The sequence below is a fragment of the Peromyscus maniculatus genome, chromosome 13, assembly GCF_049852395.1.
Source record: "Peromyscus maniculatus bairdii isolate BWxNUB_F1_BW_parent chromosome 13, HU_Pman_BW_mat_3.1, whole genome shotgun sequence".
NCBI classification, from domain to species: Eukaryota; Metazoa; Chordata; class Mammalia; order Rodentia; family Cricetidae; genus Peromyscus; species Peromyscus maniculatus.
This window is the reverse complement of record NC_134864.1, coordinates 38,678,070-38,703,157: the sequence shown is the minus strand read 5'-3', so window position 1 is coordinate 38,703,157 and position 25,088 is coordinate 38,678,070. Positions and strand designations below refer to the sequence as shown.

At 42.9% G+C, this 25,088-nt stretch overlaps 2 long non-coding RNA genes across 2 annotated transcripts; one reads left to right on the top strand and one right to left on the bottom strand.

Annotated features, from left to right (window-relative positions):
- Positions 1-14,223: 14,223 nt before the first annotated feature.
- On the bottom strand, positions 14,224-17,260 carry LOC121822040 (uncharacterized). The gene is made up of 3 exons (XR_006062980.2): positions 17,122-17,260; positions 15,173-15,312; positions 14,224-14,374 (listed from the first exon to the last, which is right to left on the bottom strand). It is a non-coding gene; the product is annotated as an uncharacterized LOC121822040 (long non-coding RNA).
- A 1,901-nt stretch (positions 17,261-19,161) lies between these two features.
- On the top strand, positions 19,162-24,521 carry LOC121822039 (uncharacterized). Its single transcript, XR_013044064.1, has 3 exons — positions 19,162-19,295; positions 23,180-23,261; positions 24,038-24,521. It is a non-coding gene; the product is annotated as an uncharacterized LOC121822039 (long non-coding RNA).
- The last annotated feature ends 567 nt before the right edge of the window (positions 24,522-25,088 follow it).

The following is a 25,088-nucleotide window of genomic DNA, read 5'->3' as shown; positions in this document are numbered from 1 at the left end:
AAGTTTTTAAAAGACTCTTTTAGTAACAGTTTTATTGAGATATAGTTTATACACCTCAAAATTCACTTATTTCAAGTGGTTTGGTGTTTTTTTTTTTTTTTTTTTTTTTTTTTTTTTTTAAGTATATTCAGCTGTGCCACCATCAAATGGACTGGAGAACACGTCCATCCCTCAGGAAGAAGCCTGGTACCCTTCGGTAGCCACTCCCCCATCCTCCAGCTTGTCCGTCCACCTCAGCCCTAGAAAACCATAAAGCTGCTTTCTGCCCGTGGCAATTTTCTACTTCATGTGAATTATGAAGCCATTTCGTGGAATAATAAAACATGTAGTTCTGCTGTGAATAACCTCTTTCACTTAGCATGTTTTCAGGGTTCATGTGTGTTACAGCGTGTATTCCTGTTCATGGCTAAGTGTTCCATTTTATGGATGAATCTCATTTCATTCATTCCCTCATCTGCTGATGGGCATTTGTGTGGTTACCACTTTTTTTGTCTATTAGAATCAGGTTTTCAGGAATATTTACATAGATGTTCTCATGTAGGCACGTGATTTCATTTCTCTCAGCTACATAGGCAGGAATGGACTTACTGGGCCCTACAGCAGTTCTGTGTAGAACCCAAAGAGGCTGTACCATTGTCCGTTTCTACCAGCGTGGAAACTTCCATGTTAATCTCTTACAAGATAATTTATACGTTGGCTACACACACACACACACACACACACACACACACACACACACACACTATTCATACAGTTTGGAAAAGCTCTAATAAAACCCGGTAGAAAACCGAGAGTCTTCTTAATGAGAAATCTTAATCCTGGACCTCAGGTTCAGAGGCTTAGCCACTTACCAGCTTGAAGACATCAACTCAGCTAAGCGCTGAAGAGCTAATAAAGGAGCTGCCGCGTGTGTGCCACTTTATTCCTGGAGGCATTAGGGATATTTTCTGTTTATTTCTAGCTCTGTGTGGCTGCTGGCAGGAGGTGTGCAAGTGTGGCAATCGCCCAGGATCGTCTATTATTCTGGAAAGCCATTGACATTTGTAGAAAGAGAGCACACTAAAGGAGACACATATAATATCTATGCATATGTCATGCTGATCTCTTGCAAAGTTCGGTATTCTGGGTACTGGGTTTGTTGCCACTTGAGTGCAAGTGACATAAACCTCAAGGCCATTCTTTTGAAATGAAATAGGGAAAGGGAAACAGAGAGAGCAATTCTTTCTTCCCTTCCCCCCCCCCCCAAACACATTTCCGAGGGAGGCCTAAAAGGTGATTCTGAAGGAGGTACACTTGAACAAGCCTTGAGGCTTTCTGTCTGGGTGGAAGAACATTGGTTGCATGTTTATTCTAAGTGCACTGGGTAGGTATAAGAGCAGAAGCCATGGTCTCTACCCTCCGGGAGAGTCTATCCTATGCTGTTAAAGAATAACTCAGTGCTAACCTGTGGGCACATGGGGGTCAAGAGAAGGCCGAAGTGGAGTGTGCTGGAGTGTGGCTAAGTAAGCTTACACAGGAAGTGAGGCCGACTAAATGAAAGTCAAGTGCGGAAGCCAGTGAAGTTGGCAGATTTGCTATTGTTATTGCAGGCAGGGCCCGTGACTCAGACATGGAGAAAGCCTCTTGGTATTATGGCATCCAGGGCCAGACAGACCATTGATAAAGCACATGGTAGGCAGATAGGCAGAATGCGTATCCAAAAACTGTAGTATTGAAAGGTTGGCGAGCTGGATAGATATCATCCTGGAGGATGGGACGGAGAATTTGAACACAAGGATCTTCCTTTTAGTTCAGCAACCACTGAGCTTTGGAAATTAGCTGTGTGACGCTGCAGCTTGGAGCTTCTGTGGCTTCATCTATGTGCTATGGAGATAAAACTCAACCTAGCTGCCAAAACCGAACGGTCCCCAAGTCTAAAACATAGAGTCCTTGATCTGACTCTTGAAGCTCATGTGTTACAGATAGCCTATGATTTAGGCTTCTTCAGCTTATGGTTTCAGACCAGTTGTGTACATGGACCAACACAAAAACCATAAACATACTTAAAACATTATGAGGTGTGTGTGTGTGTGTGTGTGTATGTTTGTAACTTAATTGTGCAGTTCTCAATAATGAACTTTGCAGAGAATAACTTTATGTTGTATCAAAAGGTTGAGTGTATCTGGATGAGGCCTAGGAGTCCTGGCCTCTAGGTTGCCTGTTGGAATCATCTAGGAGAATTTTTCAAACTAATGATTCGTAAGTTTCACCCCAGAGATGTAAGTGCATAGTTTTTATTTTTATTTTTGGTTGTTGTTTGAATCTGAAATGTCTCCCAAATGCTTATTCCCAAACTCGTGGCACTATTTTTAAAGCCACAGATGCCTTTGGGAAGCAGGCTCTGCCTGCAGAAGTAGGCCACTAGGGGAAGGCCTTGGAAGGCTGTATTGCCCCTTGTTATGGCTTTCACTTTTTTAATTATCCTAGTCGGCCATGATGGGCACAGCTTCTCCCACATGCTTCCACTGCCATGAACTCCATATGCCTGTTCTGCCCTGTTGGACTGCAACCTCCTGAGCCTGGGAAGCAAAACAAACCATACTTCCTTAAGCTATTTCCCCACATGTAGTTTGGTCATGGTGATGAGAAATTCCCCACGTGGGGATTAGGTGCAGCTCAGCCTTTTGGAGTTCCTAAAGCTTCCCAGGTCGTTGAGGTGGAAAACTGCCCATCTCTGGAGAGTGTGAGGCTGCTGGTTGATTATGAGCTTCCAAAAAAACTGGCACTGGAGGCTCAAAGGATTGAAAGAGTCTCAACTCTAACTGCAACTTTCAATGCTTTTCACTTCTGTGGAAAGCACACTGAGATCAGGTGGACGTAAGTCTCCCATGCTACACGAAGGGATTTATACTTTGTTTTATAAGCAGCAGGAGAGAAGATGTTTGAGCAGAGAAGTCGGTTAAGGCATGACGCCTGTGTCCATTTCATTGTTTTAAAGCATGATGGCCACTATCAAGGAAATAAAGTAACGAGGACTATGGGGGGTCCAGCCCCTCGATAGTCCCCTCCCAGGGTCCGCAGAAGGCTCTATCAACCAGCAGAGAATCTTTAGGGTCGGTAAATCAGTCTACGCACTCAGAGTTCTTTGATCCATTCGCTTTAATTCCTCTGGCATAACATCCCTTATACACAGCTTCAGTTCTGTTCTCATGTCTAGCTCCTTTCTTGCCTGATTTCTCTCTATATTTATCTACTGTCCCCTCTATGTTCTATCTTAATTCCTTCATCTAGTTCTGTCCCTTCTAGGTTCTCATCTATCTAGTTCTTTCCCCTATCAGCTCCTCTCCTGTCTCCTTCTCTCTCATCTGGCTCTTCCTCATCTTGTTCTTCCCCATCTGGCTCTTCCTCATCTTCCATCTCGTTCCTCTAGTCCTCTCTTTTAGCTCTTCAATCTAGTTCTTCCCCATCTCAGCTTGTTCCTCTCAAGTTCTTACCCATCTCGTTCTTCCATTCTCTTCTCTCTTCCTCCACCTGTCCTCTGCTTTACAGTTATATATCTCCCCAAAATCACGATCCTCCCCTCCACCCAGGACACTCAGCCTGAACTTCCTCAGGCAGTGATTGTCCGCTATCAAGATCAAATGGAGGGTTGATAAGAATTACAAAGAGGGGCACTAGTTGTTAATTACCATTTGTGACCCAAAGGGGAAGTGACTAATGAATTAACTAAAGGCTAAATATGGGTAACATCTAAGAAGAGGGATCTTACGTGCACAACTATAACCTTAACTGTGTTTGGTAAAGGATGTTAAAAATCTATAAGTTGCTAGGTCAATGGGAGAAAATAAAACTGTCTTATTTTTTCCTGTGGCTCCTATCTGTTCAAGCTGTCTGCCGTTTACTGCAGGGTGGGGGAAAGTGTGCTCAGTCTCTAGGCAACCTGTGTACAGCTAGATGCCTCTGGTGATACAGGGAGGTTTGAACTGGGAGTTCTGGCTGAGCATAGCTGTTAGCACAGAAGTTTATCTAAATATTCCTAGAAGTGGTTAGGTAAGTAGTTAGAGGTCTATAAAGTTAGTAAGGCTGTAAGAAAGAAGGGCCTAAGCTAAATTGCGTAAAACTATTACTTAGTGTCCACCTGGCCTAGGCGGCGTCCTCTTGTGAATTTACTGTAAGTCAGGAGACTTGTACGTGGGCTGCTATCACTTGTTAGTCCTTAGAAGTTGGGCGCCCCCCTGGGTGGTGTCTCCTTGTGGAATTTAAGTCAGGAGACTTTCAGGTGGGTTGTAATCATTGTTAGTCCTTGGCAGTTAGGCGTCCACCTGGGTGGTGTATCCTGTAGTCCTTGAAAGTGGCTAAGGGAGATAACTGGTTCCAGAGAAAGCCTTTCCTGAGGCTGTTCTCCAAAAACCTGGAATGTGTATGTCCAGAGAGTGATCAGTCTACACTGTTAGTCCTTCTTAGGGGAAAGTCAATTGGGAAAACTATGAAGGCACACATGATTTTCATAACAGAATACAGCTGATATATAACAAGCCAAGTAACACCAAAAACTCCTTGGGATTTGGCTTCCTCTGGAGGAATTCCCTGATCCCTCCAGGTAGTGACTTTGCCATAACCAGCTGAGTTCTTATGATATATTCCTGCGGCCCTCAACAGCTCCCCTTTTTTCATTTAGTTAAAAAAAAATTTTTTTGTAGGACATTGAATATGTAGATAAACTTAAGTTTGGAGATTTCTGAAAAATGATAAATAATGATTAATTAACATTGATATTTAATCAATATTGTACCTATAATATGTATTTATAATCAATACTCTATATAGATGGCAGGCTGAGGATTAGTTTAACCATCTAATAGGTATATCTATATATAGTTAGAATATCTCTGTCTCCAAAAGGGAGCAGATGATTAATCATAAAAATCTATCCTTAGCTAGTATGGCATAATATGGTCAAAAGTGTCTGAATACTATGATTGTGACTTATCAAAAAGAAATGGTTAGTTTGGAACATTAACTCTATCTATTAATCTTTGGTTAGTGGTATTAATTTGGTTAACCTGTAATTTAATGAGGCATAGTTAAAGAGTTACCTGAGCTAGTCCTGAACACCTGTGGGACCAAGGCTGCAGCTGAGGCTTACCTAATTTAAATTTGTAATTAATGCAATATTAAACTATTAGCTATGAGAGAACAGTGATAACCTGTGTCAGGGTATACATAGCAAGACTTACATACATACAATTCAGGATCATGGGCAAAACTTATACAATTAATAATAGAGCATTTTTAAGGGCAGTCCAGCCCCTGGGCTGGAGAGTTCAGTTCAGAAAAAGGGGTACGTGACAAAGGGGCTGTAGAAATCTTTCATGGTTACTTCCTGCGGATATGGGGGCGAAGCTGGGGGTCTTGAGGCCTGGGATGCAGTGGACACCCAGGAAGCGCAGGCTGTTTCAGGCTCTGTGAGACAGGCAGTGTAGCAGAATTTTCTGTCTCGTGGGCTGGAGGGCGTGACGCAGAGATGGGCCAGACAGCACATCGGTGTGGGCTGGAGGGTGGGGTGCAGACCTGCAGCTAGACAGCATGTCCATGGTCCAGAGGATGACAACCTGTAACTCTTTAAATGGTTAGAATTTCTGCTGGAAACAAATATGTGTATTAATGGTAGAACATGCAGCCGAAGAGTTTTAAAGATGAGGAGTTTTAAAGAGGAAACTTTTTCTCTTAGGTGTACCTATGGGATATTAAATGCATGGTTAGCAGATAAGAGAAGGGGATACCAGGCCAGGGAGAGGGAAGGCTCCTCCCCTACCCAGAGGAGAAAAAGAAATTTTGTAAGTGGGAGATAAGAACTGTAGATAGGTTGTATTCCTCCCAGTCCTTCTTAGTTTGTGAGCGTTGGCAAATTTTGATCTCCTGAAGCTTGTGAGAACCTTAATGGACAAAAGCTTAGACATGTTAGCTATATAACAGTGGTAAATGTTGTCAGACAAAAATATGAATCCTTGGAGTCTCAACAGAATCAGGATAGCCAGAGAATGAAATCTGAAATGTCATTTATATATCTCTCAAGTCTCATTATCCTTTGACAAAAGTTAATAAAATACATTTAGAAGAGAATTATTATTTCTAATCATATTTCTATGAGTTTTATATCATTGATGAACAGTTTATCAATAGGATCTGGAATTGTATTTAATTTATTTATATTCAACACTCAATATTTAAGAATCTAGAGGTAAATAACAGTCTGTATTCAGTCTGGCAGCTTTAGAGCACCTTTGTCCTGCAGTGGCCTAGTATATGGCGTGACCAGGTGATCCAGGATTCATAAAGGCAGGTCAATGTCCTGTGAAGACATGTAGGCATATCCTCCTCCTGACAGTATGAAAACATCAGGACTTTTTTAAATACCAGTGAGAAGATCACAGAGGCTTAGGTGTGACTTTGTGGCTTGGCCTGGGAGTAGTAAGGAACGCCTGTAGTGGGACATATGAAAAATCTAAGCGCCAATTCTTAAGAGTTCTTGAAGTATAAGTAAGGCTATTGTCTATATATGAGTTCTAGGCATTCCTAAAATTGAAAAGCAGTAAAAATAAATGGTGTATTACTTCTTATTTCATAACCAAAAATCATAAGTAAGCCTCATGGTGAGCTTCCATAGGGAAAGACTTTGTAATTGTTGGACAGAAATAAGAAAAGGTGCCAGTATATCCTGTAGAGTTATTTGCCATTCTATAGACTCATAAGTTTTATAGTTTGATATCATCTGTGCAATAAAATTATTGTAAGATACACACACACACACACACACACACACACACATATAATTATTAGGTTGGGGGACTGTGAGGAAGCTATAACTGACAGTTAGTTCTGAAAGTTAATCTGTATGGATAAAATGAGGAACTCTGTTCAAAGAATGAGTCCTGGATAAACAGAACTCGCATTTCCTGTTCTATATGTTGGCTTTGTTCTCCACCATGGCAGGGTGAGTAGCAAGCTACAAGTATTTGAAATGCTGACAATCTTTAGGGTGAGGAGGCATGGTAAAGAAGCAATCTTGTACATCTATGACAATTATTTTTTGGTTTCTGGGGATGGCTGTGTTAGATGGGAAGCCAGGCTGTGAGGTTCCCCTAGGCTTTAATAAATTATATTTAATTTCTTAAGGTCTTGTAACAGTCTATAAGCCTGATATTTCTAAATAAAAAGATATTGGGGTGATTTAAAGACTGGTGGGGGGCTTTATATGCCCAATATTTAAGTTTTTCCTCCACCAGACAGGTAGCAATTACAATTCTCTCAGCATTTAAAGGTCATTGCTTAACCCAGATAGGAGCATCAGATTTAGAAGTATTGGGATCAACAGTGGACAGTGGCCCCTTGGATAAATTTTGATACCTTAGGCCATGTCTGTCATTTATGATTTCTGGAATAAAGGGCCCAATTATGCCTTGAGCTTGTTTGCTCAAGTTCCTTTAAGTTTAAAACCCATCTAATGCATTTGAGATGATATTAGTTCATAGCAGAAATTAATGGTACATCCATTTGTTACAGTATGTCTCTTTCCCATAGTGTGTTAGGTATGGCGGGTGACATATGGGCAGAATATGTCATAATTTTATCTATCTGACCATCTTAATATTTTTGAGTTGCTAACAACAATATTAGGTTGACCTAGGCCTATAAGAGACCAAAGAGTAGTAGTCATCTTAAGTACTTGGCAAATCTTTTCCTGAAATATAAGAAACAACTGTGCTTATGTCTAGCAAGCCAATTACTTTTCCCCCTGTATTTTAAGTGTTTAGTTGGTTTGGAATATTTAATTTCCTGAACCCAGAAGGCCATATTGTTGGAATCCATACCAGCAGCTCCCTTAGGCGCTGCCCTGCATGAATCTGAATTGTTTTTGTAGAGGGTTGTACAATAATCTTAATTTCTTTAGTAAAGTCAGGATCAACCTTTACTGGGACAATTTTTATACCTTGTACAGCAGAGGAGTTACAGCCTATATTCAGCCCCAGTGTCCCTTCTGGGGAGGTCCAGACTCTTATATTAAGACATAAAAGTCCATTCATAAAGCTTATATATCTCAGACCTCAATAAAAACTTTATCCACAGATCTAACTTAAGCATACCTCTTCAGTATCTCTAGGTTATTACTGAGATTCATATATCATTAATAACATATCTAGATGTTTATATGTTACAATGATCTATCCTAATAACTGGCAATTCATATATCATGTTATTTTTTTTAACTTTCCTAAACATTCTCTATATCTAAACCTTTATATCCCTATAAAAACTTTATATCCAAAAGCATCTATGTATTAAACTTGTCAGGAGAAATAAGTGATTGATTATTAGAAATAGCCAATGTAAAGTGAATTTCTTTTAATAAAGGAATGGTAAAGGGTCATTTTGAAATCTGTTAGGTGAGCTATCTTTTACTTGAAATTGGATAGTAAGGCAATTTGTCTTTAAACCTGGTAAATGGAAATATAATCTAAATTATCTCAAAGCATAGTTTGGACAAAACCCTGGCAATGAGGGGTATGGCAGTTTTGTCCAAACTGTAAACTTTTTAAATGCTAGGGGGCTAAGTAATGAATTGATTATATGAAATTTAGCATACATAGTATGTACATAAATATGATTTTGTATACATTAGAGAATTTGATCATTTATGATGATCAAGTTTTAATTTGTATCCTGAAAATTATCTTTAATAGCTTATAGCTTAAGTACAACTTATCCTTAACAGTTTACAGTTTAGGTCGGCCAATCAATCAATAAGTTTTATTTCTTAATTATCTTTAATTAAAGTAAACTTATTCTTAACAATTTATAAGTTAGTTGCCCTTATAAGCTTAGAACTTTGGTTTTATACTTGTCAGTTTAGCCTTAAAAATATTAAGTTTGTATTGAAGTTATTTTAATATAGAAACAGGAACTCTTATTCAAAAATATAGTATATGAGGAGAGCAACAATTTAATAAATCCTTTAAGGTGTATCATGAAATGAGATAAGCACAGTAAATTTACAGGCTAAAACAAAGGAGGAGGAATTTTTTCTTTCTTTCTTTCTTTCTTTCTTTTTTTTTTTTTTTTTTTTTTTTTTTTTTTTTTTTTTTTTTTTTTTTAAGCAGCTGCAGCCTGTTTGTCCAGTCTGTATCAAGCCAGATAGCCACGCCACCGGGAATGGCAAGGTGAGGAGAAGGGTGGAGCCCAAGTGAGCTGAGATGCAGATAGCAGATAGTTAGGTTCAGAGAGAAGAAGGCAGATGTTTAGGATTCCGACCCCCAAACGTCTTCAGGGGTCTGATGAATCCATACAGGTCGTAGTAGGGCGTCCCCTAACCAGGACCTGTTTTTTTGAAATGGGTTAACTGAAGTTCTTGTACTTGGCCAAGATTTTTGTAAATTACCAAGAACTTAATAGTCAACCCAGAAAAAGGAAAGAGAGAAAAGGACACTTTTTTAGGAGAGTTAGAAGTTGCCATTAGTTTTTAAACCGGCTCAGGCTGTCAGGCTTGTACAGTTATTTAAATGAAGGCTGCTGGATCAAGCTTCTAGTTAACAATTAGAAGTTTACAGCTCAAGTTCACCTTTGGATTTCAATTAATTTTAGCAAGAAAGGCTGTTTGTAGCAGGACGCTGCTACTACTATGGAGAACATAGTGAACTTCATTAGCTCTGGTTTATGCTCTCAGGAGGTCTGGTAGTGTGAGAATATTGTGTTACCTCCTTGTAAGACCCTGAATGAAGTAACGGCAGGTTTTTCCTTAAAAGGGAGGGGTTAAAATCTCTGACGCTTATCATAGTCTGATGGTAAATTAATGTAATAAGGTTGGCAGCTTTTAGGGGTCTCCTAAATCTTTCCATACATTTTTTAGGAGGCCTTATGGGATTAAGATAGTCTGTTGTTTTCTTATTTAAGCTTATAAACTGACTGGAGTGGACTGAAGTGCCTTTTGTCTTAAGCCTGTGTCCTGTAACTTCTATCAGAAGCTGTTTCTCTTCAGACTCATTCTGACTATTTGCGGGGGGGGGGGGGGGGGGGAAGGGGGGGTTCATAGCTACTCACCGCTCCAACGGGGGGGCCGGTTTCCCCGGGATCTGCAGCATCCTTCGGTGAGGACTGGTTATAGGTGATACTTCGGAGGTCTCCAAAATCGTACCTCCCGGAGAGTTGAACCTCTAACTGGGCAGCTCTCTGTGAAGCGATACCTCTATCCCTGGATATGCTTCAGTACCTACTTCTATCAGTCCCCTGAGTACCTAAACAGTTAAGTCTGTTCGTGGCGCCAGGTAACGAGGACTATGGGGGGTCCAGCCCCTCGATAGTCCCCTCCCAGGGTCCGCAGAAGGCTCTATCAACCAGCAGAGAATCTTTAGGGTCGGTAAATCAGTCTACGCACTCAGAGTTCTTTGATCCATTCGCTTTAATTCCTCTGGCATAACATCCCTTATACACAGCTTCAGTTCTGTTCTCATGTCTAGCTCCTTTCTTGCCTGATTTCTCTCTATATTTATCTACTGTCCCCTCTATGTTCTATCTTAATTCCTTCATCTAGTTCTGTCCCTTCTAGGTTCTCATCTATCTAGTTCTTTCCCCTATCAGCTCCTCTCCTGTCTCCTTCTCTCTCATCTGGCTCTTCCTCATCTTGTTCTTCCCCATCTGGCTCTTCCTCATCTTCCATCTCGTTCCTCTAGTCCTCTCTTTTAGCTCTTCAATCTAGTTCTTCCCCATCTCAGCTTGTTCCTCTCAAGTTCTTACCCATCTCGTTCTTCCATTCTCTTCTCTCTTCCTCCACCTGTCCTCTGCTTTACAGTTATATATCTCCCCAAAATCACGATCCTCCCCTCCACCCAGGACACTCAGCCTGAACTTCCTCAGGCAGTGATTGTCCGCTATCAAGATCAAATGGAGGGTTGATAAGAATTACAAAGAGGGGCACTAGTTGTTAATTACCATTTGTGACCCAAAGGGGAAGTGACTAATGAATTAACTAAAGGCTAAATATGGGTAACATCTAAGAAGAGGGATCTTACGTGCACAACTATAACCTTAAATGTGTTTGGTAAAGGATGTTAAAAATCTATAAGTTGCTAGGTCAATGGGAGAAAATAAAACTGTCTTATTTTTTCCTGTGGCTCCTATCTGTTCAAGCTGTCTGCCGTTTACTGCAGGGTGGGGGAAAGTGTGCTCAGTCTCTAGGCAACCTGTGTACAGCTAGATGCCTCTGGTGATACAGGGAGGTTTGAACTGGGAGTTCTGGCTGAGCATAGCTGTTAGCACAGAAGTTTATCTAAATATTCCTAGAAGTGGTTAGGTAAGTAGTTAGAGGTCTATAAAGTTAGTAAGGCTGTAAGAAAGAAGGGCCTAAGCTAAATTGCGTAAAACTATTACTTAGTGTCCACCTGGCCTAGGCGGCGTCCTCTTGTGAATTTACTGTAAGTCAGGAGACTTGTACGTGGGCTGCTATCACTTGTTAGTCCTTAGAAGTTGGGCGCCCCCCTGGGTGGTGTCTCCTTGTGGAATTTAAGTCAGGAGACTTTCAGGTGGGTTGTTATCATTGTTAGTCCTTGGCAGTTAGGCGTCCACCTGGGTGGTGTATCCTGTAGTCCTTGAAAGTGGCTAAGGGAGATAACTGGTTCCAGAGAAAGCCTTTCCTGAGGCTGTTCTCCAAAAACCTGGAATGTGTATGTCCAGAGAGTGATCAGTCTACACTGTTAGTCCTTCTTAGGGGAAAGTCAATTGGGAAAACTATGAAGGCACACATGATTTTCATAACAGAATACAGCTGATATATAACAAGCCAAGTAACACCAAAAACTCCTTGGGATTTGGCTTCCTCTGGAGGAATTCCCTGATCCCTCCAGGTAGTGACTTTGCCATAACCAGCTGAGTTCTTATGATATATTCCTGCGGCCCTCAACAATAAAGCTCGTTGTCAGCTTGGAAGGGGTGACCACTGTCAGTGCCTCTGTGTGACAGGACCAAGCATCAGTACCCAGTACAGACTTAGGAAGTCAATGGGAGAGGTCACAACAGCCTGAGGTGGTAGGAGAATGTGACATAGCCTTCATCTGTTTAGGCATCAGTAACTGAAGAACAGGCCCTGCTGGTGGGCCAGAGAAGTACAAGTGGGGTGGACATTGTATTTTAAATGACATCCTCTTTCAAGTATTTAATCCTCAGGTAATCGGATGTGCATCTCTGTTGATCAGGAGATAGCTCCAACAGCCCTCTAATACCTGCTAATATACCCCTTGACAAAGAGGGAGGAAACAGGGTTAGAGCCCCAGATGGGTGCTTGATTCTGTGGCTAAAATTTAGCCACGAGGTGTCTTGATTATTAAGTCCGTCCAGTTCCTAATATCCAGGGGGCTGATGTGAGTGAGTTGAGACCTATTTCCAACAATTGATGTTACTCTTCCATTCACAGGACTGATTCAGAGTTTGCTTCTTCAACGAACTTGGCTAAAACTACGAGCTTATTTAAAGAGAGATGTTAATAATAGCACAGATGGGAAAGGGAGGCCGAAAGGAAATTACATTTTGAAGGGGTATATAAATAAACGGCCTTCAGGAAACACTACTGGATCCTTCCCAAAATCTGGTACAGAATTTAGAAGCCCCATTTCAGGTTCTCACTGCTGTGGGGCCCTTGTGTCTCTCATATACAGCTATTGGGGTCTCCACCACATCATCCAGGTCTGAAACACTCTAAAAACACAGCCCCTCCTCATGAACTTGATTATATCTTCTCATACACCGGAAGTCATGCCCTAACTTTGTCTTCTACTGGCTGTGAGGGCTTATGGGAAGCTCTTGGAGCATACCCTGGCATCATTCCTGTGGGACCAATGGCCCCAGATTTTCCCCAAAAAGTTCAGGCTAAGAACATTGTAAGGAATGTGGGCCCTGCGGGCTAAATCATCAAAACCTTTCAAGAGAAAAACAAAACAAAACAAAAATCAAACCAAACCAAACCCAAACTCATGAAAGCCAAAACAAACCAAGTAGCTGAGTAGTTAATTGAGTTACCCCGACTTTCGATTGATTTATTTCTTAGGGAAAGGTGTTGTTGTTGTTTTCATTTCCCCTCTTAATTTTTTTTTAAATAAAGAAATAATGAGTCCTGGATGAGGAGAATTCATTACTACTAGATCTATGTACTGGAAAATGCTCCCTGCCCCCATTATCTCTTCACCACTAAAACAAAAACAATTCCTCAAAGCAAAAATATGGACAAACAACAACAAAACCTTAACATTAAGAAATCCTGCTTCTTTTTTTTTTTTTTTTTTTTTTTTTTTTTTTGGTTTTTCGAGACAGGGTTTCTCTGTGTAGCTTTGCGTCTTTCCTGGAACTCACTTGGTAGCCCAGGCTGGCCTCGAACTCACAGAGATCCGCCTGGCTCTGCCTCCCGAGTGCTGGGATTAAAGGCGTGCGCCACCACCGCCCGGCGAAATCCTGCTTCTTACACTGAGTATATATGTGAGTGTGTGTGTGTGTGTGTGTGTGTGTGTGTGTGTTGCACACACACACTTGTGCACAGAGTATGCCTGTATGTGCTTGTGCATGAGGAAGGCAGAGGCCAATGTAGGATGTCTTTCTCTATTGGTACCCATCTTATATTTTATGGCAGGGTCTCTCCCAGAACCTAGACCTCATTATTTTGGTCAGATCAGCTTGCCGTAAGTCCTAAGGATCTGCTGGATGCTGTCTGACCTCCTCCTCAACTGGAGCTGGCTTGTGCCTGGGTACTGGGGATCTGGATTCAGGTTCTCAGGTTTTGGAGAAAAGTTTTGAGCCTCTCCAATTTGTGAGATTTTTCAGAAAATAGCATGTAAGATTTGGCTGGGAAGCTTGATAAAAATGCAGATCCTTGGGCCCCACCAGCTTCTGCAGCTGGATTGGTCTATAGGTAGCACCCAGGAATGTGAATTTAAGCAAGCCAACCAACCAGGCTAGCCTGAGGACTGAGCTATCTAGAATTCCGGTGCTAAGGGAAGATGGGTGATGTAGGCTCTTGCCAGGGCCAACCTTAGCATCCTGGCACAGACATCCTTCCCATCCACTCCCTCAGCTGTTACTCAGGCTTCCAATGAATGAATATCACAGTCCTGATATCATCAGTGGCTTGCCTTGTCCTCAGCCACCTAAGGGCACAAGTTGGAGTAGCTTAAATAAACAAACCTGCCTTAGGATCTAGATTTTCCCACTTTGTACAGCTGAACAGCTTGCTAACCTCAGTATGTCGATTTCCTCACCATTCAAATGGCCCTGGGTCCAACTGGTCAGCACTGTTGCTTCACATAGATTCTCTGGACTGTGGTAAGCCTTGGATGAAAACGAGCTCTCAGCGGTGTGGTAGCTGTTGAGACACAAGAAAGGAGAGATGGAGGAGATGCATTCACACAGAGCTTGAAGAAGGAAAACAGCAAATGTTCGTGATGATGTCCAGGTGTTGGAACCCTGTGCACTGCTTGTGTGAACGGAAAATAGTGAAGCTGCTGTGGAGAACAACTTCCTCCTCCTCCTCCCTGCTCTTCCTCCTCCCCTCCCCTCCTCCTCCTCCTCCTCCTCCTTCTTCTTCTTCTTCTCCTTCTCCTCCTCCTCCTTCTCCTTCTCCTCCTCCTCCTCCTCCTCCTCCTCCCCCCCTCCTCCTCCCCCCCTCCTTCACATCCACCTCCTCCTCCTTCTTGTGCTGCATGGCCAGGGACAGAAGTTATCCCATGATATCTCCCATGATCCCCTGGCTCCCTGAGTGGCAGTGACAGTACTATGTACCGTGGAGTGGGATCCAAACTTGGAGTCTCATTGAGAGAGAAGATCCTTACTATCATACCACAGAGGTAACCCATCATCAAGTTTCTGGGCTCCTGGTAATGTCATGAACCATGTAGTCAACCATTCCATCCACTGGCATGTGTCCCGTGTAGTTCTCAACACACCATCTCCTGGGTGGCCCTCAGGCTTCCAAGGTGTTGGCTGTTGCCTCATGGAAATGGTTGCATGAGAATGATTCGCACGCAGGGGCCATTGCTTCTAGAAGGCCAGTTCTCTAGGCCAGAGTTTTGCTTAGGGTTCCAATGGTTTATTTATTTATTTTTTCAGACACCTACTAAAGTTTGTGTGCAAATAATGCAGGCATGAAATATATGAAACAAACCTTCCTTTCTCCTGTATGCAAGGCTCTGAACGCTGGCTTTCACGGAGGTGATGGGCCTTCCTCCCTAGGGCCGAGTCTCAGTCTCCGGGCCTGAATTGAGTCTTTTTGAGCTCTTAACAATGTTTTGTTTCAGTGGTAACCTGTTGACCAGGAAATATGGGTTAAACTTAAAGAGTAAAGTAAGCGAGGCTTTCCTCCACAGAGGAAGAAAATCCGAGGCAGCCAGGCTAGTGTCTGAGACCTCCTGGCATCTTGCCAGAGGAGGGAGGCTGTGGCAGCTAAAGCTTGCCTACCTGTCTCTTTCCCTGCAGCCTGTTTTTTGTTTTTCTTGAACTTCCTGCTTCTAGAAAAGGATGAGGAGGAAAGGGACTAATTATAAGTGCACAGCAAAAAATTATGTTTTTAAAAATAAAATGTCTGGGGCTGTAGAAATGGCTCAGTAGGTGTGTGTGTGTGTGTGTGTGTGTGTGTGTGTGTGTGTGTGTGTGTGTGTGCTGCTCTGAAAGAGGACCTGAGTTCAGTTTCTAGTACCTATACTGAATGGTTTGCAATCTTCTGTCATTCCAGCTCTCGGGGATCTGACACCTTTTCTGAAGCTCTGGGGCCGTTCCCATTCACATGGGCACAAACCCTACCTCACACACGTATGCACATATTTAAATACAAAAAAAAAATCTAAAATGAAGATCTCTGATTTTGATCATATTTGGTTTTTCTAAAGCCCCCTCTGGACTTAGAATTGAACTTAATGACTGTCTCCCGGATACTAGGAGGGTTCTAAACCCGGAGAATGATGATATCTGCTTGAGGATGCAAGTTGTGAAGACGAACTAAGAGGCCAGGAGGTCACCAGCTTCTAAGGCAGAAAGTCCCCTCCCCCTGTGACGCTCAGTCCTCTGGCCCCTTGGAATCTACTTTCTTTGCTCTCTGGGATTCCAATCCCTTCTTTTAGGCCCCTGTTCCCGAACATGTATCCGCTAAGAGGCCCCTGCTCTGTGATACCACACAAACCTAACCTCTGATGCCGGGGAATGATGCAGAGCTCTGGCCCCAGCCAATAATAACAATGTTCTAACATGCTCTAGATTTGCCTCATAGGCCCCTGGCTTGCTTCCCCCACCTGCCTTTAATTTTTTCCCTTACCACAAACCAATAGAGATATGCATCAAAGACTTATCAGATAAGTGTGCCCAATAGAACTGAAATGTTCAGTCCATCCAATTTAGCAAATTCTAAATAGCTACCTTCAAGTGAGTTCAAAGAATATCATTGTTCCTAAGGTCCCCCCTTTAAAAAAAAAAATCTCCCTTGGTTAACTGAATCAAGACAGCCACTCCAAGAGAATGCAACAAAGTTTTTTTTTTAAACATGAAAAATGCAAGAAAATTGAAAGTTAACAGAACATTTTTAAGTGGTAATTTAAGTTTTCACAAAGGCTTAGGGTTGGTCCATATGCTGATGTCATTGAAAAACCCTGGGTTTAAACATAAGTACTTTAATGACTAGTTAGGGAAAGAAAAACTTTCTTTCCCAAGCAGGCAGCCATGGAGAGCCTGCCCCTGGATGCCCTTGATTACAATGGTTCTTTGTTAACAGATTGTAACTTTGCCCCAGGGCTGGGGATACACTTAAAAGGTGAGATTGTCCTTCTGGGGAGCTGAGGTTGCTCACCTCCAAGATGGATTGAAAAGAAAACATACGACCCGCACGAAACTTTATTCTTTATTCGTACTTGTCTGCATGCGTCTCTTTGCCTTGAGAAGTCTGACAAAAATCAACATCGGGGTGGAGATCCTGTCAAGCCCAAAGTCTCCCCCAGCACAACTGGATTTCCCACTCCACTGGAAAAGATGATTCACTCTTGTTGCTTGGAAACCTTTCTCAGATGAGAAAATAGCATCGTCTTTAGGTGTGTCCCTGCCTACTTAAAGCAGAAGTTGGGCACTTACGGGATTCACTGGACTCAAAGAGGAACAGCAAGAGAGAAATCGCTGCTTTGGGAGATCTAAACCATCTAGTCTTGGTGTTACGGTGTTCAAATTAGACAAGCAATTAGATCAGTGGAGGAGGGTGACTAGTGATGTTTGGGGCTCATCAAGGAGTTACTTTATCAGAGAATGGAGTGTGACATATGTCACAATAAACCAGAATATCAACCATTATTGGGTAGGGATATTCCAGGTCATATTTTAGCTAATAAACTTCTAGGAATCCAAACTTGGGAGGAGTTTGAAGGTTGGTCTCGTTTCATCTTATCGTCAAAGGAAGGGGAGCTGGAGGTGACTCCCCCCACCCCCAGTCAGTGGGTGTGTTAGTCGGTTTTCTCATCAGTACGTGATAAAATACCTGAGTGGAACAGCATCAGGAAGGAAAGGTTTCTCTTGGCTCAGACTCTCAGAGTTTTCAGTCCAGGGTGGTTTTGGAAGGCGTGCTGGTGTTGGTAGCGGCTGCAGCCTGTGGGGAGAATTCTCCATTCGGGCCAACCAGGAAACAGAGAATTAGTCAGAGACCCCAGAGCACACGGAACCTTCACAATTTTAGACCCCTACTGACCTAACTCTGGCAGCCTCACATCAGCTAAAGGTGCTAAAACTTCGAGAGCCAGGAACTGAGAGGTTAAAGCATGAAGCTTTGGTGGCTATTTCAGATTCAAACTGTCACTGCTAGGATTGGAATCCAGAGCCGTTTCCACACGGGTAGTCTTGTACCCTTTCCCATGACACTGTGGTTTGATGAGTCGCAGCTTCGTAAATTTGTTGAGATTCATCGTGAAGTTCCTTGACTTTGTGAACTCTGTTTTCCTCTCTCCTAGTGTAGTTCGGTGTCCCATTCTGAACCATTGCTAGAGTTACAAGGGACAAAGAATGTAGTAGAACACAAACAGTAGTAGAGAAGTGGGTGAGGGGCCGAGGGGGTAGTGCAGGAGGTAAAGCTCTTGCTGTATAAGCAGGAAGATAGACATTTGCTCCACAGATGCAACCCATATTAAAAAAAAAAAAAAAAAAGCTAGCATGGTGGTATATGTTTGTAATTCCAGCTCTAAGAAACAGAGACCAGGCACCCAGGCCCTTCTCTGAGAGTCTTTGGCCTGCTAGTCTAGCTTACTTGACATGTTCCAGGCCAATGGGAGACCCTGTCACAAAATAAATGGTTGGTCATTACCACGGAAAAATTCCTGAGGTTAACCTCTGGCCCCCAAATGATGCATGCACATACATATGCATGTACCTCCCCCTCCATGTAAACACACACACACACACACACACACACACACACACACACACACACACACACACACACACACACACGAGTTAGTCCAAGAAGCTAGAGGAGTCTGAGAAATAGCTAAGCCATATAGGATAGGTTTTTGCTCCATCTAAATGGGGAAGCGTCTAGTGATGCTCCCTCCTGATCCCACCCACATCAGCACCGATTGACCAAGAGTTTCTTATATTCTTTATCTCCATTTCCCCCTGTAGTGGATGGATGTAGTTTTCATTCCTGTTATACCCGAGAAAGTTCGAGAAAAGTACAGCTCCAGAAAGTATAGAGAGCGAGTCGGGTAAAACAGTATCTAGATTGGCTCCAGAGCAGAAACGCTCATTTCTGATTTAATGATGCCACCCCAGGAAAGGGCTCAGGACTTTAATCATCAGACAGCTAGGAGCTGAATCCTGGCTTGACAGCTGCTTAACCATGGAAACATTTCTAAATCACTCTTGGCTCCACTTCTCTCACCTGCAATGGGAGTAATAGTAGTGTATGCCTCTCGGGGCTAATAGGGTGTAAATAAGATAATGGTAATGATGGGATTACCATAGTGCATGGCGCAGAACCAGGGTTCCTGGGTGACTGGCATCATCATCAAGTCGTAGTGTGTGCCAGGGCTGGACATGTGGTGCTTACAAAATTATAGGCTCTCACTGGGTAACCCAGGATGTTCCCTGAATTTATTGAGAGCATGGTTCTAACTATTGGGGGCAATTTTAATTCCTTTGGTGACCTTCTTTTGAATGATCGGGGTGGAAGTGGAGTCCAGGACATGCCAGGTTTGTACCCTCGAGTCTGTGCTCATGATGTTGGCTGATACTGGTGTCCAGAGGGACCTCTAGAAGGGCTCCAGGTTCGTATGTTGCTAATAATGAAGGGGGCAGAAACATGGTTACCGTAGAAGCAGAGGCATTTCACTGGGGAAAGATATACTTCCAAGACAGGAAGTGAGCTGGAGGAAGAGATGGTAGTCCAATCAGGATTCAGTAGCAGTCCAATCAGGATTCAGGCTTTTATGTTACATTGCCTGGGCTTTTCCAAGCATGTTTTGAGGTTCTGTTTACAGTTTCATGTGTCATATGTCTCACAGCATTTCAACTCTCCATGGGTGTGCACTTTAGTATTGTAATGAGCCACAGGCTGTAGCTTGAGTTTTCCTGCCTTGCCCACAGTCAGGACAAATCTCTGTTACCCGCCAGTCCCACAGCCACTCAGACCCAACCAAGTAAACACAGAGACTTATATTGCTTACAAACTGTATGGCCGTGGCAGGCTTTTTGCTAACTGTTCTTATAGCTTAAATTAATCCATTTCTATAAATCTATACCTTGCCACATGGCTCATGGCTTACTGGCATCTTCACATTCTGCTTGTCCTGGCGGTGGCTGGCAGTGACTCCTTCTGCCTTCCTGTTCTTTCTTTTCTCCTCTCTGTTAGTCCCGCCCATACTTCCTGCCTAGCCACTGGCCAATCAGTGTTTTATTTATTGACCAATCAGAGCAACACATTTGCCATACAGAACATCCCACAGCAACAGGCCACCTACAGATACTGTGGAATACAGCTGTACCTGAACCGGTGACACCAGCCAGTTTCACCCACCCAAGAGGTGGGGTCACATGAGGTGCTGGGAGATGGTTCCAACGTCCTTTTTTGCTAACTTGTTTCCATATGCTGATTTTGCTAAACTCTGCATCCATCCTTCTGGACATCACTCTCCACTCGGTTCTTCTGCCCCAGTGGCTTCAGGTGTAATTCACAGTATCAGAGACAGGGTAGCATGTAGACCTGGGAAGAGAATGGTCAGCTGCTGGTTCACATTGAGATTCTGAACCCATTCTGGGGAAAACAAGGGCTGGGAGGTCTTCGTGGAAACTGGATCCCTATCACCCATGGCAGAGACCGTTCTAAGTGCACAACTGCTTCTGTCCAAGGATCTTTAAAAGTGAGTCCTTTGACACCCATCCTCAGGACTGTTAGAAGCTTCACTGGACTCTTCTGTTGAGAATTCCTGACTCCAATATGATGTTTACACAGAATGTTCCTTCCCCAATGGTGGTATCAGAGATCATTGGGACTCACCATATCTCACTCTTCTGTGCTCATATGACTTTGAATGGCACCTGCTTGGCTAGATTTGGATCTTGGCAGATTTCTCCATCTGCTTAAGCTCCACTGAGAATACTACTTCTGGAAGTGACTTACCATGTCACTTAGCCATATGAAGGCTGATTTGAGGGGAGGAGGGTACAGTCAAGTACTTCGGTGGACACTGGGGAGATTAGCATTGGAAATAGGTAGTCAGCAGAAGAGACAGGCAGGAGAGGAGAGGGAACAGAAGAAAAAGAGGGTGAAGTGATAAGAAATAGTTGAGCCTTGATCATAATTTTGTGCTGCTTCACTGTGTGGGTATGTCAAGATTGTGAATTCCAAGAAATGCTTAGGATTTCTCACGTTACAAAAGGCTAGCAATAGGCAGGCTTTCTAGTGGCTTTTCAGCATAGTGACAAAGGGGATTCTAATGTAGGTACACTATGTGTTTGGCTGTGTAAGGCCTGGTGGGAGAGACAATACCCTAAAGAGAGATGCTTGTGCCTGTCTCGATTTTTCTGCTATGTTTGAGCCGGTCTGGTTTCTACTTCTCTCTCAGGCTACCAACTTTTTCACTTGCAGGATTGAATCGGCGTGAAGAGTCAGTTGAATCTGACCTTCAAAGACATAAAACTTACCGTGTCCACCCAGCCAAGGAATAGATTTAGGGACAAAGAGCTATGCCGGGCCTGGAATGATGGAAATCTCACAAGTCAAAGGACTTTTGGTTTCTTTGTTCTCTCCCACACGGGGTATCTGTAAGACCTCATTTCGCTCAGCCCAGACTTGAATACAAAGCTGTTTCTGTAATGGAGAATGAAGACATTGGAAGCAGCCTGGGGCCCAGGGTTCCCTTCTTTTCAGTCAACCTGTCTCACAGCTTAATTTGCATATGTTCTAGCCTTTGTCTGGTGGCTTTCTATAAGTTGAAAGATGGCCACAGGCAGGATAGGAGAAAATTAGATTCCCTATCCTTAATGCAAACTGTACATCACTTTTCTATCACTAGTTTCTATTTCCTGATTTCTTTGGAATGGGGAAACTGAGGCACAGGTTTATGGACCTAAGTGCCTAGTAACCACAGAACAAATTCCTTGGCTTCTCTGATTGCCAGTATTCTTTTGTGTAAAATGGGGACTGTGACCATTTCGCTCTCACTCAGGAGTATCATGTGAGACTCAAGGTCACTTGGGTGGCAGTGTTTTATAAAATCGCTGTGAAAGTGAAATGTAGTCCCAGTTTTTGCTGCACAAAGACGGTGCCAGAGTAATCCATGTATCCCTCTTCTGACTATTCTTGTTTTCTTTTTTCTTTTCTGACTATTCTTTGGAAGGCTCCTCCATTAATTCTTCTCGCTACCACTTACTTGAGAAGGAGACATTGTGCTCCTGCAGTGCTATGCAAGAAAGTCATTGAAATGATATCATCTGTGGAGGACAGCATCAAAAGAAAGTTCCTGCATTAATTAGATCATACAGTTCTTATATTAAGTTATATTTTATATTAGCATTATGAAGAGGGCTTTGCTTTTTCCTAGTAACATTCTGGTGGAAGACTTGAAAAAAGTGAGGTGATTCCATGGGCCATAAGGACAGATACGGGGCGATGAGAGAGACTTGCAGTTGAAAAGTCAGTCAGAGGAGATTAAAGTCTGGAAAATGCCCATAGAACGATTGAATTCCGCAGGAGAAATTTCCATATCAGAACAGACCACTTGACCATATGCGTTATAGCTCTGCCTACCCCTGGTTGTAACTTTTATTAGGTTATTCCATCTGGCTCCTGGTCACAATTAGAAAGCATCATATGTGAGGAATCTTTGCAGCCTGAGGTTTTAGCTCACAGAGATTAAATATATATATATATACATATTTCCACTTATCTTTATTGGTGTGCTCGTAAAGAAAGCAAAGCTCTTTAACCAAACATTGTCTCCATGTCCATGGAGACAGAGGATGGTGAGCCAGCCACTAAGTTGTTAGATGGAGAAAACACAGGGTTGTTAGTTAGTGGTTAGGGGGAAGACATCAGTTGGCATGCTGCGCTATTAGGCTGTCTGTCTGGGCTGCTTAATGAGTGTGGTGTCTGTGTGTGCTTGGGCATGCATTCATGTGTGTGTGTGTGTGTGTGTGTGTGTGTGTGTGTGTGTGTGTGTGTGTGTGTGTTTGCACGCGCATGCGTGTGCACGCACAGACTCCCACACCTTATCACATTAGGGCACAGCTGTGACTGAGACAAAGCCATTTCTCCTCGTCCTGCCCTTTCCTTTCTCCCCTTCCTCCCCGTTGCCTCTCCCTCCCGCCCTCCAGCTCCTTTTCTTTCTCTCTCCCCTTTAACCTTTCTCTTCAAAGTCTGCTGCAGGCGCTCCGCTTTCTTGCAAGCCCAGGGTAATTGATCATTAACAGCTTAGAGAGGTATTAGTGAGGAGTAAAGGGACCTTGCTTTTTCAAGTTTTTGCTTCAAAGAAACTCTCTGGCTAAAAAGGATGAAAATGTTGATCAGGATATTGGGGCTGGAACCTACTACTTGCAAGTATCACAAGTAGGATTTTTTTTCCTTAGAGAAGAACTTGTACTAACTAACTAACTAACTAACTAACTAACTAACTAACTGAAAAGTGATCACTGTTTTCCAAAACATTATCAGAGACAAGAGAGATGACTTTGGTGTTGGCTTGCCGTAGTTGACAGAAAGGTTAAGAAGAGGATTCCTTCCCAGCCTATGAGAGGTAAGGGTCCCCACAAAGTGAGGAAATGAGCTCTAAGGCCCTGGCCTGGCCCCTAGAGAGAAAGCATTCTTGGAGCGAGCCACAGGGTGTAACATACGAAGTCCTCACCTCACCCCTAAGTGCTATGTTTAAGCCACAGTCTGCTGGATCTGGGGGCAAGTCCAAGTTCCATTTTCAATGGAACGTGCCGCTTTTCTTGTGCTCTTTAGGGCTGAGAAAGCAGTATCAGGCTTTCGGGCAAGTTCAGGCTGTGCCCTTTCCTTGCCAGATGCGATTGTCTGCATCTTCCTCCAGGTTTTGTTCTGCTTTCTTTTCAAGTGGTGCTCTGGGTAGCGTGAATTTGCTAAGTTGGACTTTTGCAATTTCCTGGCAACTGAATGCATTCCTATTTTGCAGGTTTCAAGTGCAAGGTCACTCAGATAACATAAGATACAGTGGAAAATGGTGTCCTTGTTTTCAACAAACAAACAAATCTCTTACTAGTATTCATTTAAGATATTAGGAGTGCTGGGGATAAATACAAAAGTTTATGCCCTCATCTAAATGGGCATTAGCTCAAGGAATGGTCCCTCCGTTTTGTCATGATCCATCCATCACCAGCCTGTAAAAATCAAAGGCTGACAATATTTGGTTACCTGTAGCAATGATGGACTTTCTCCTCCTAACATTTGCTTTCCTGCCCTGGGTTCTCAATAAGGACTGGAGCCTTTCTCCCTTCACCTTTGACCTGGACTTCCTGTCTCAGCATAAACATCTCCTCTCTTTGCTCCCCACAGATGCCTGCAGAAGAGCGAGCGGTGAAGCATTCTCAGACAGGGGCTTGTTTGTGTTTATTTGGCTTCCTCTGCAAAGTGCTCTAGCTGGATATAATCAGCGCTGTCCCTCGGCCTTTGTAGCGGCTTCGAGTAATGGTGTGCAGATGTCAAATGTGACGTGTCTGGGCACCAGGTAGTTTCATTCTGGTCTCATTTGCAGAGATGACTGGGTGTCCTCAGGGTGTTTGTTTCCAAGAAGCCAGCTGACCTAGAAAAACCATGACCACTCAGCAGTGAAGCTGCATGCTATAAAAATGCTGGAACATTCACTTAGCTGTTGGCTTCAAGTAGGAACACTTAAGAACTGGGCAAAAACCATGGCCTCTTTCCTTTCCTCCTCTCCTTCTTCATTTATACATGACAGTTATGAGACTCTCTGTCTCAGTTCACACCATCTGAAATAGACAGCTAAGAAGGCTGTGTCAATAAAGCTGACCATTTCAAAGAGTCTTGATGCTGGGAGCTTGGACTGGTAGTCCCAAGCTGTAAATACTTTTGTTAATGTCCTGCCTATGGCACCCCATGCCTGGGATATGCTCATCTCTTGGTGGCCACCTAGAATTAAGTGCTGTTAGTTACAAACAGAGAGTCTTCCATTAGTCCTCAAGTGATTGACACTGGACATCAATCCCAATGGAATTATTCTTATGAATTACTGTATTTATGATTCTGGCAAAATATACTTAATACAAATTTACCATTTCACTCATTTTAGATATCTTTTTATTGCTTTAACTTTTAAAATGTATTTTATGTGTTTAAAAAAAAATTGGCTTACAAAGCAATACGTTTCCCTATGGGGTTGTCATACATATTTCTTCTTAGTTGAGTCTCTACTTCCCCAACTCCTCCATCATTTCCTTGTCCTGTGTTTATCTGCTGGACCCTTTTGTCTCCAGTATTCCTCCTCCTTTTTAACTTCACATTCTTATTGTTGTAAAATACATACAACATAGGCATTACCACTTAGCCATTTGAAATGTACGGCTTTGCAGTCTTGAGAGTGTTCCTA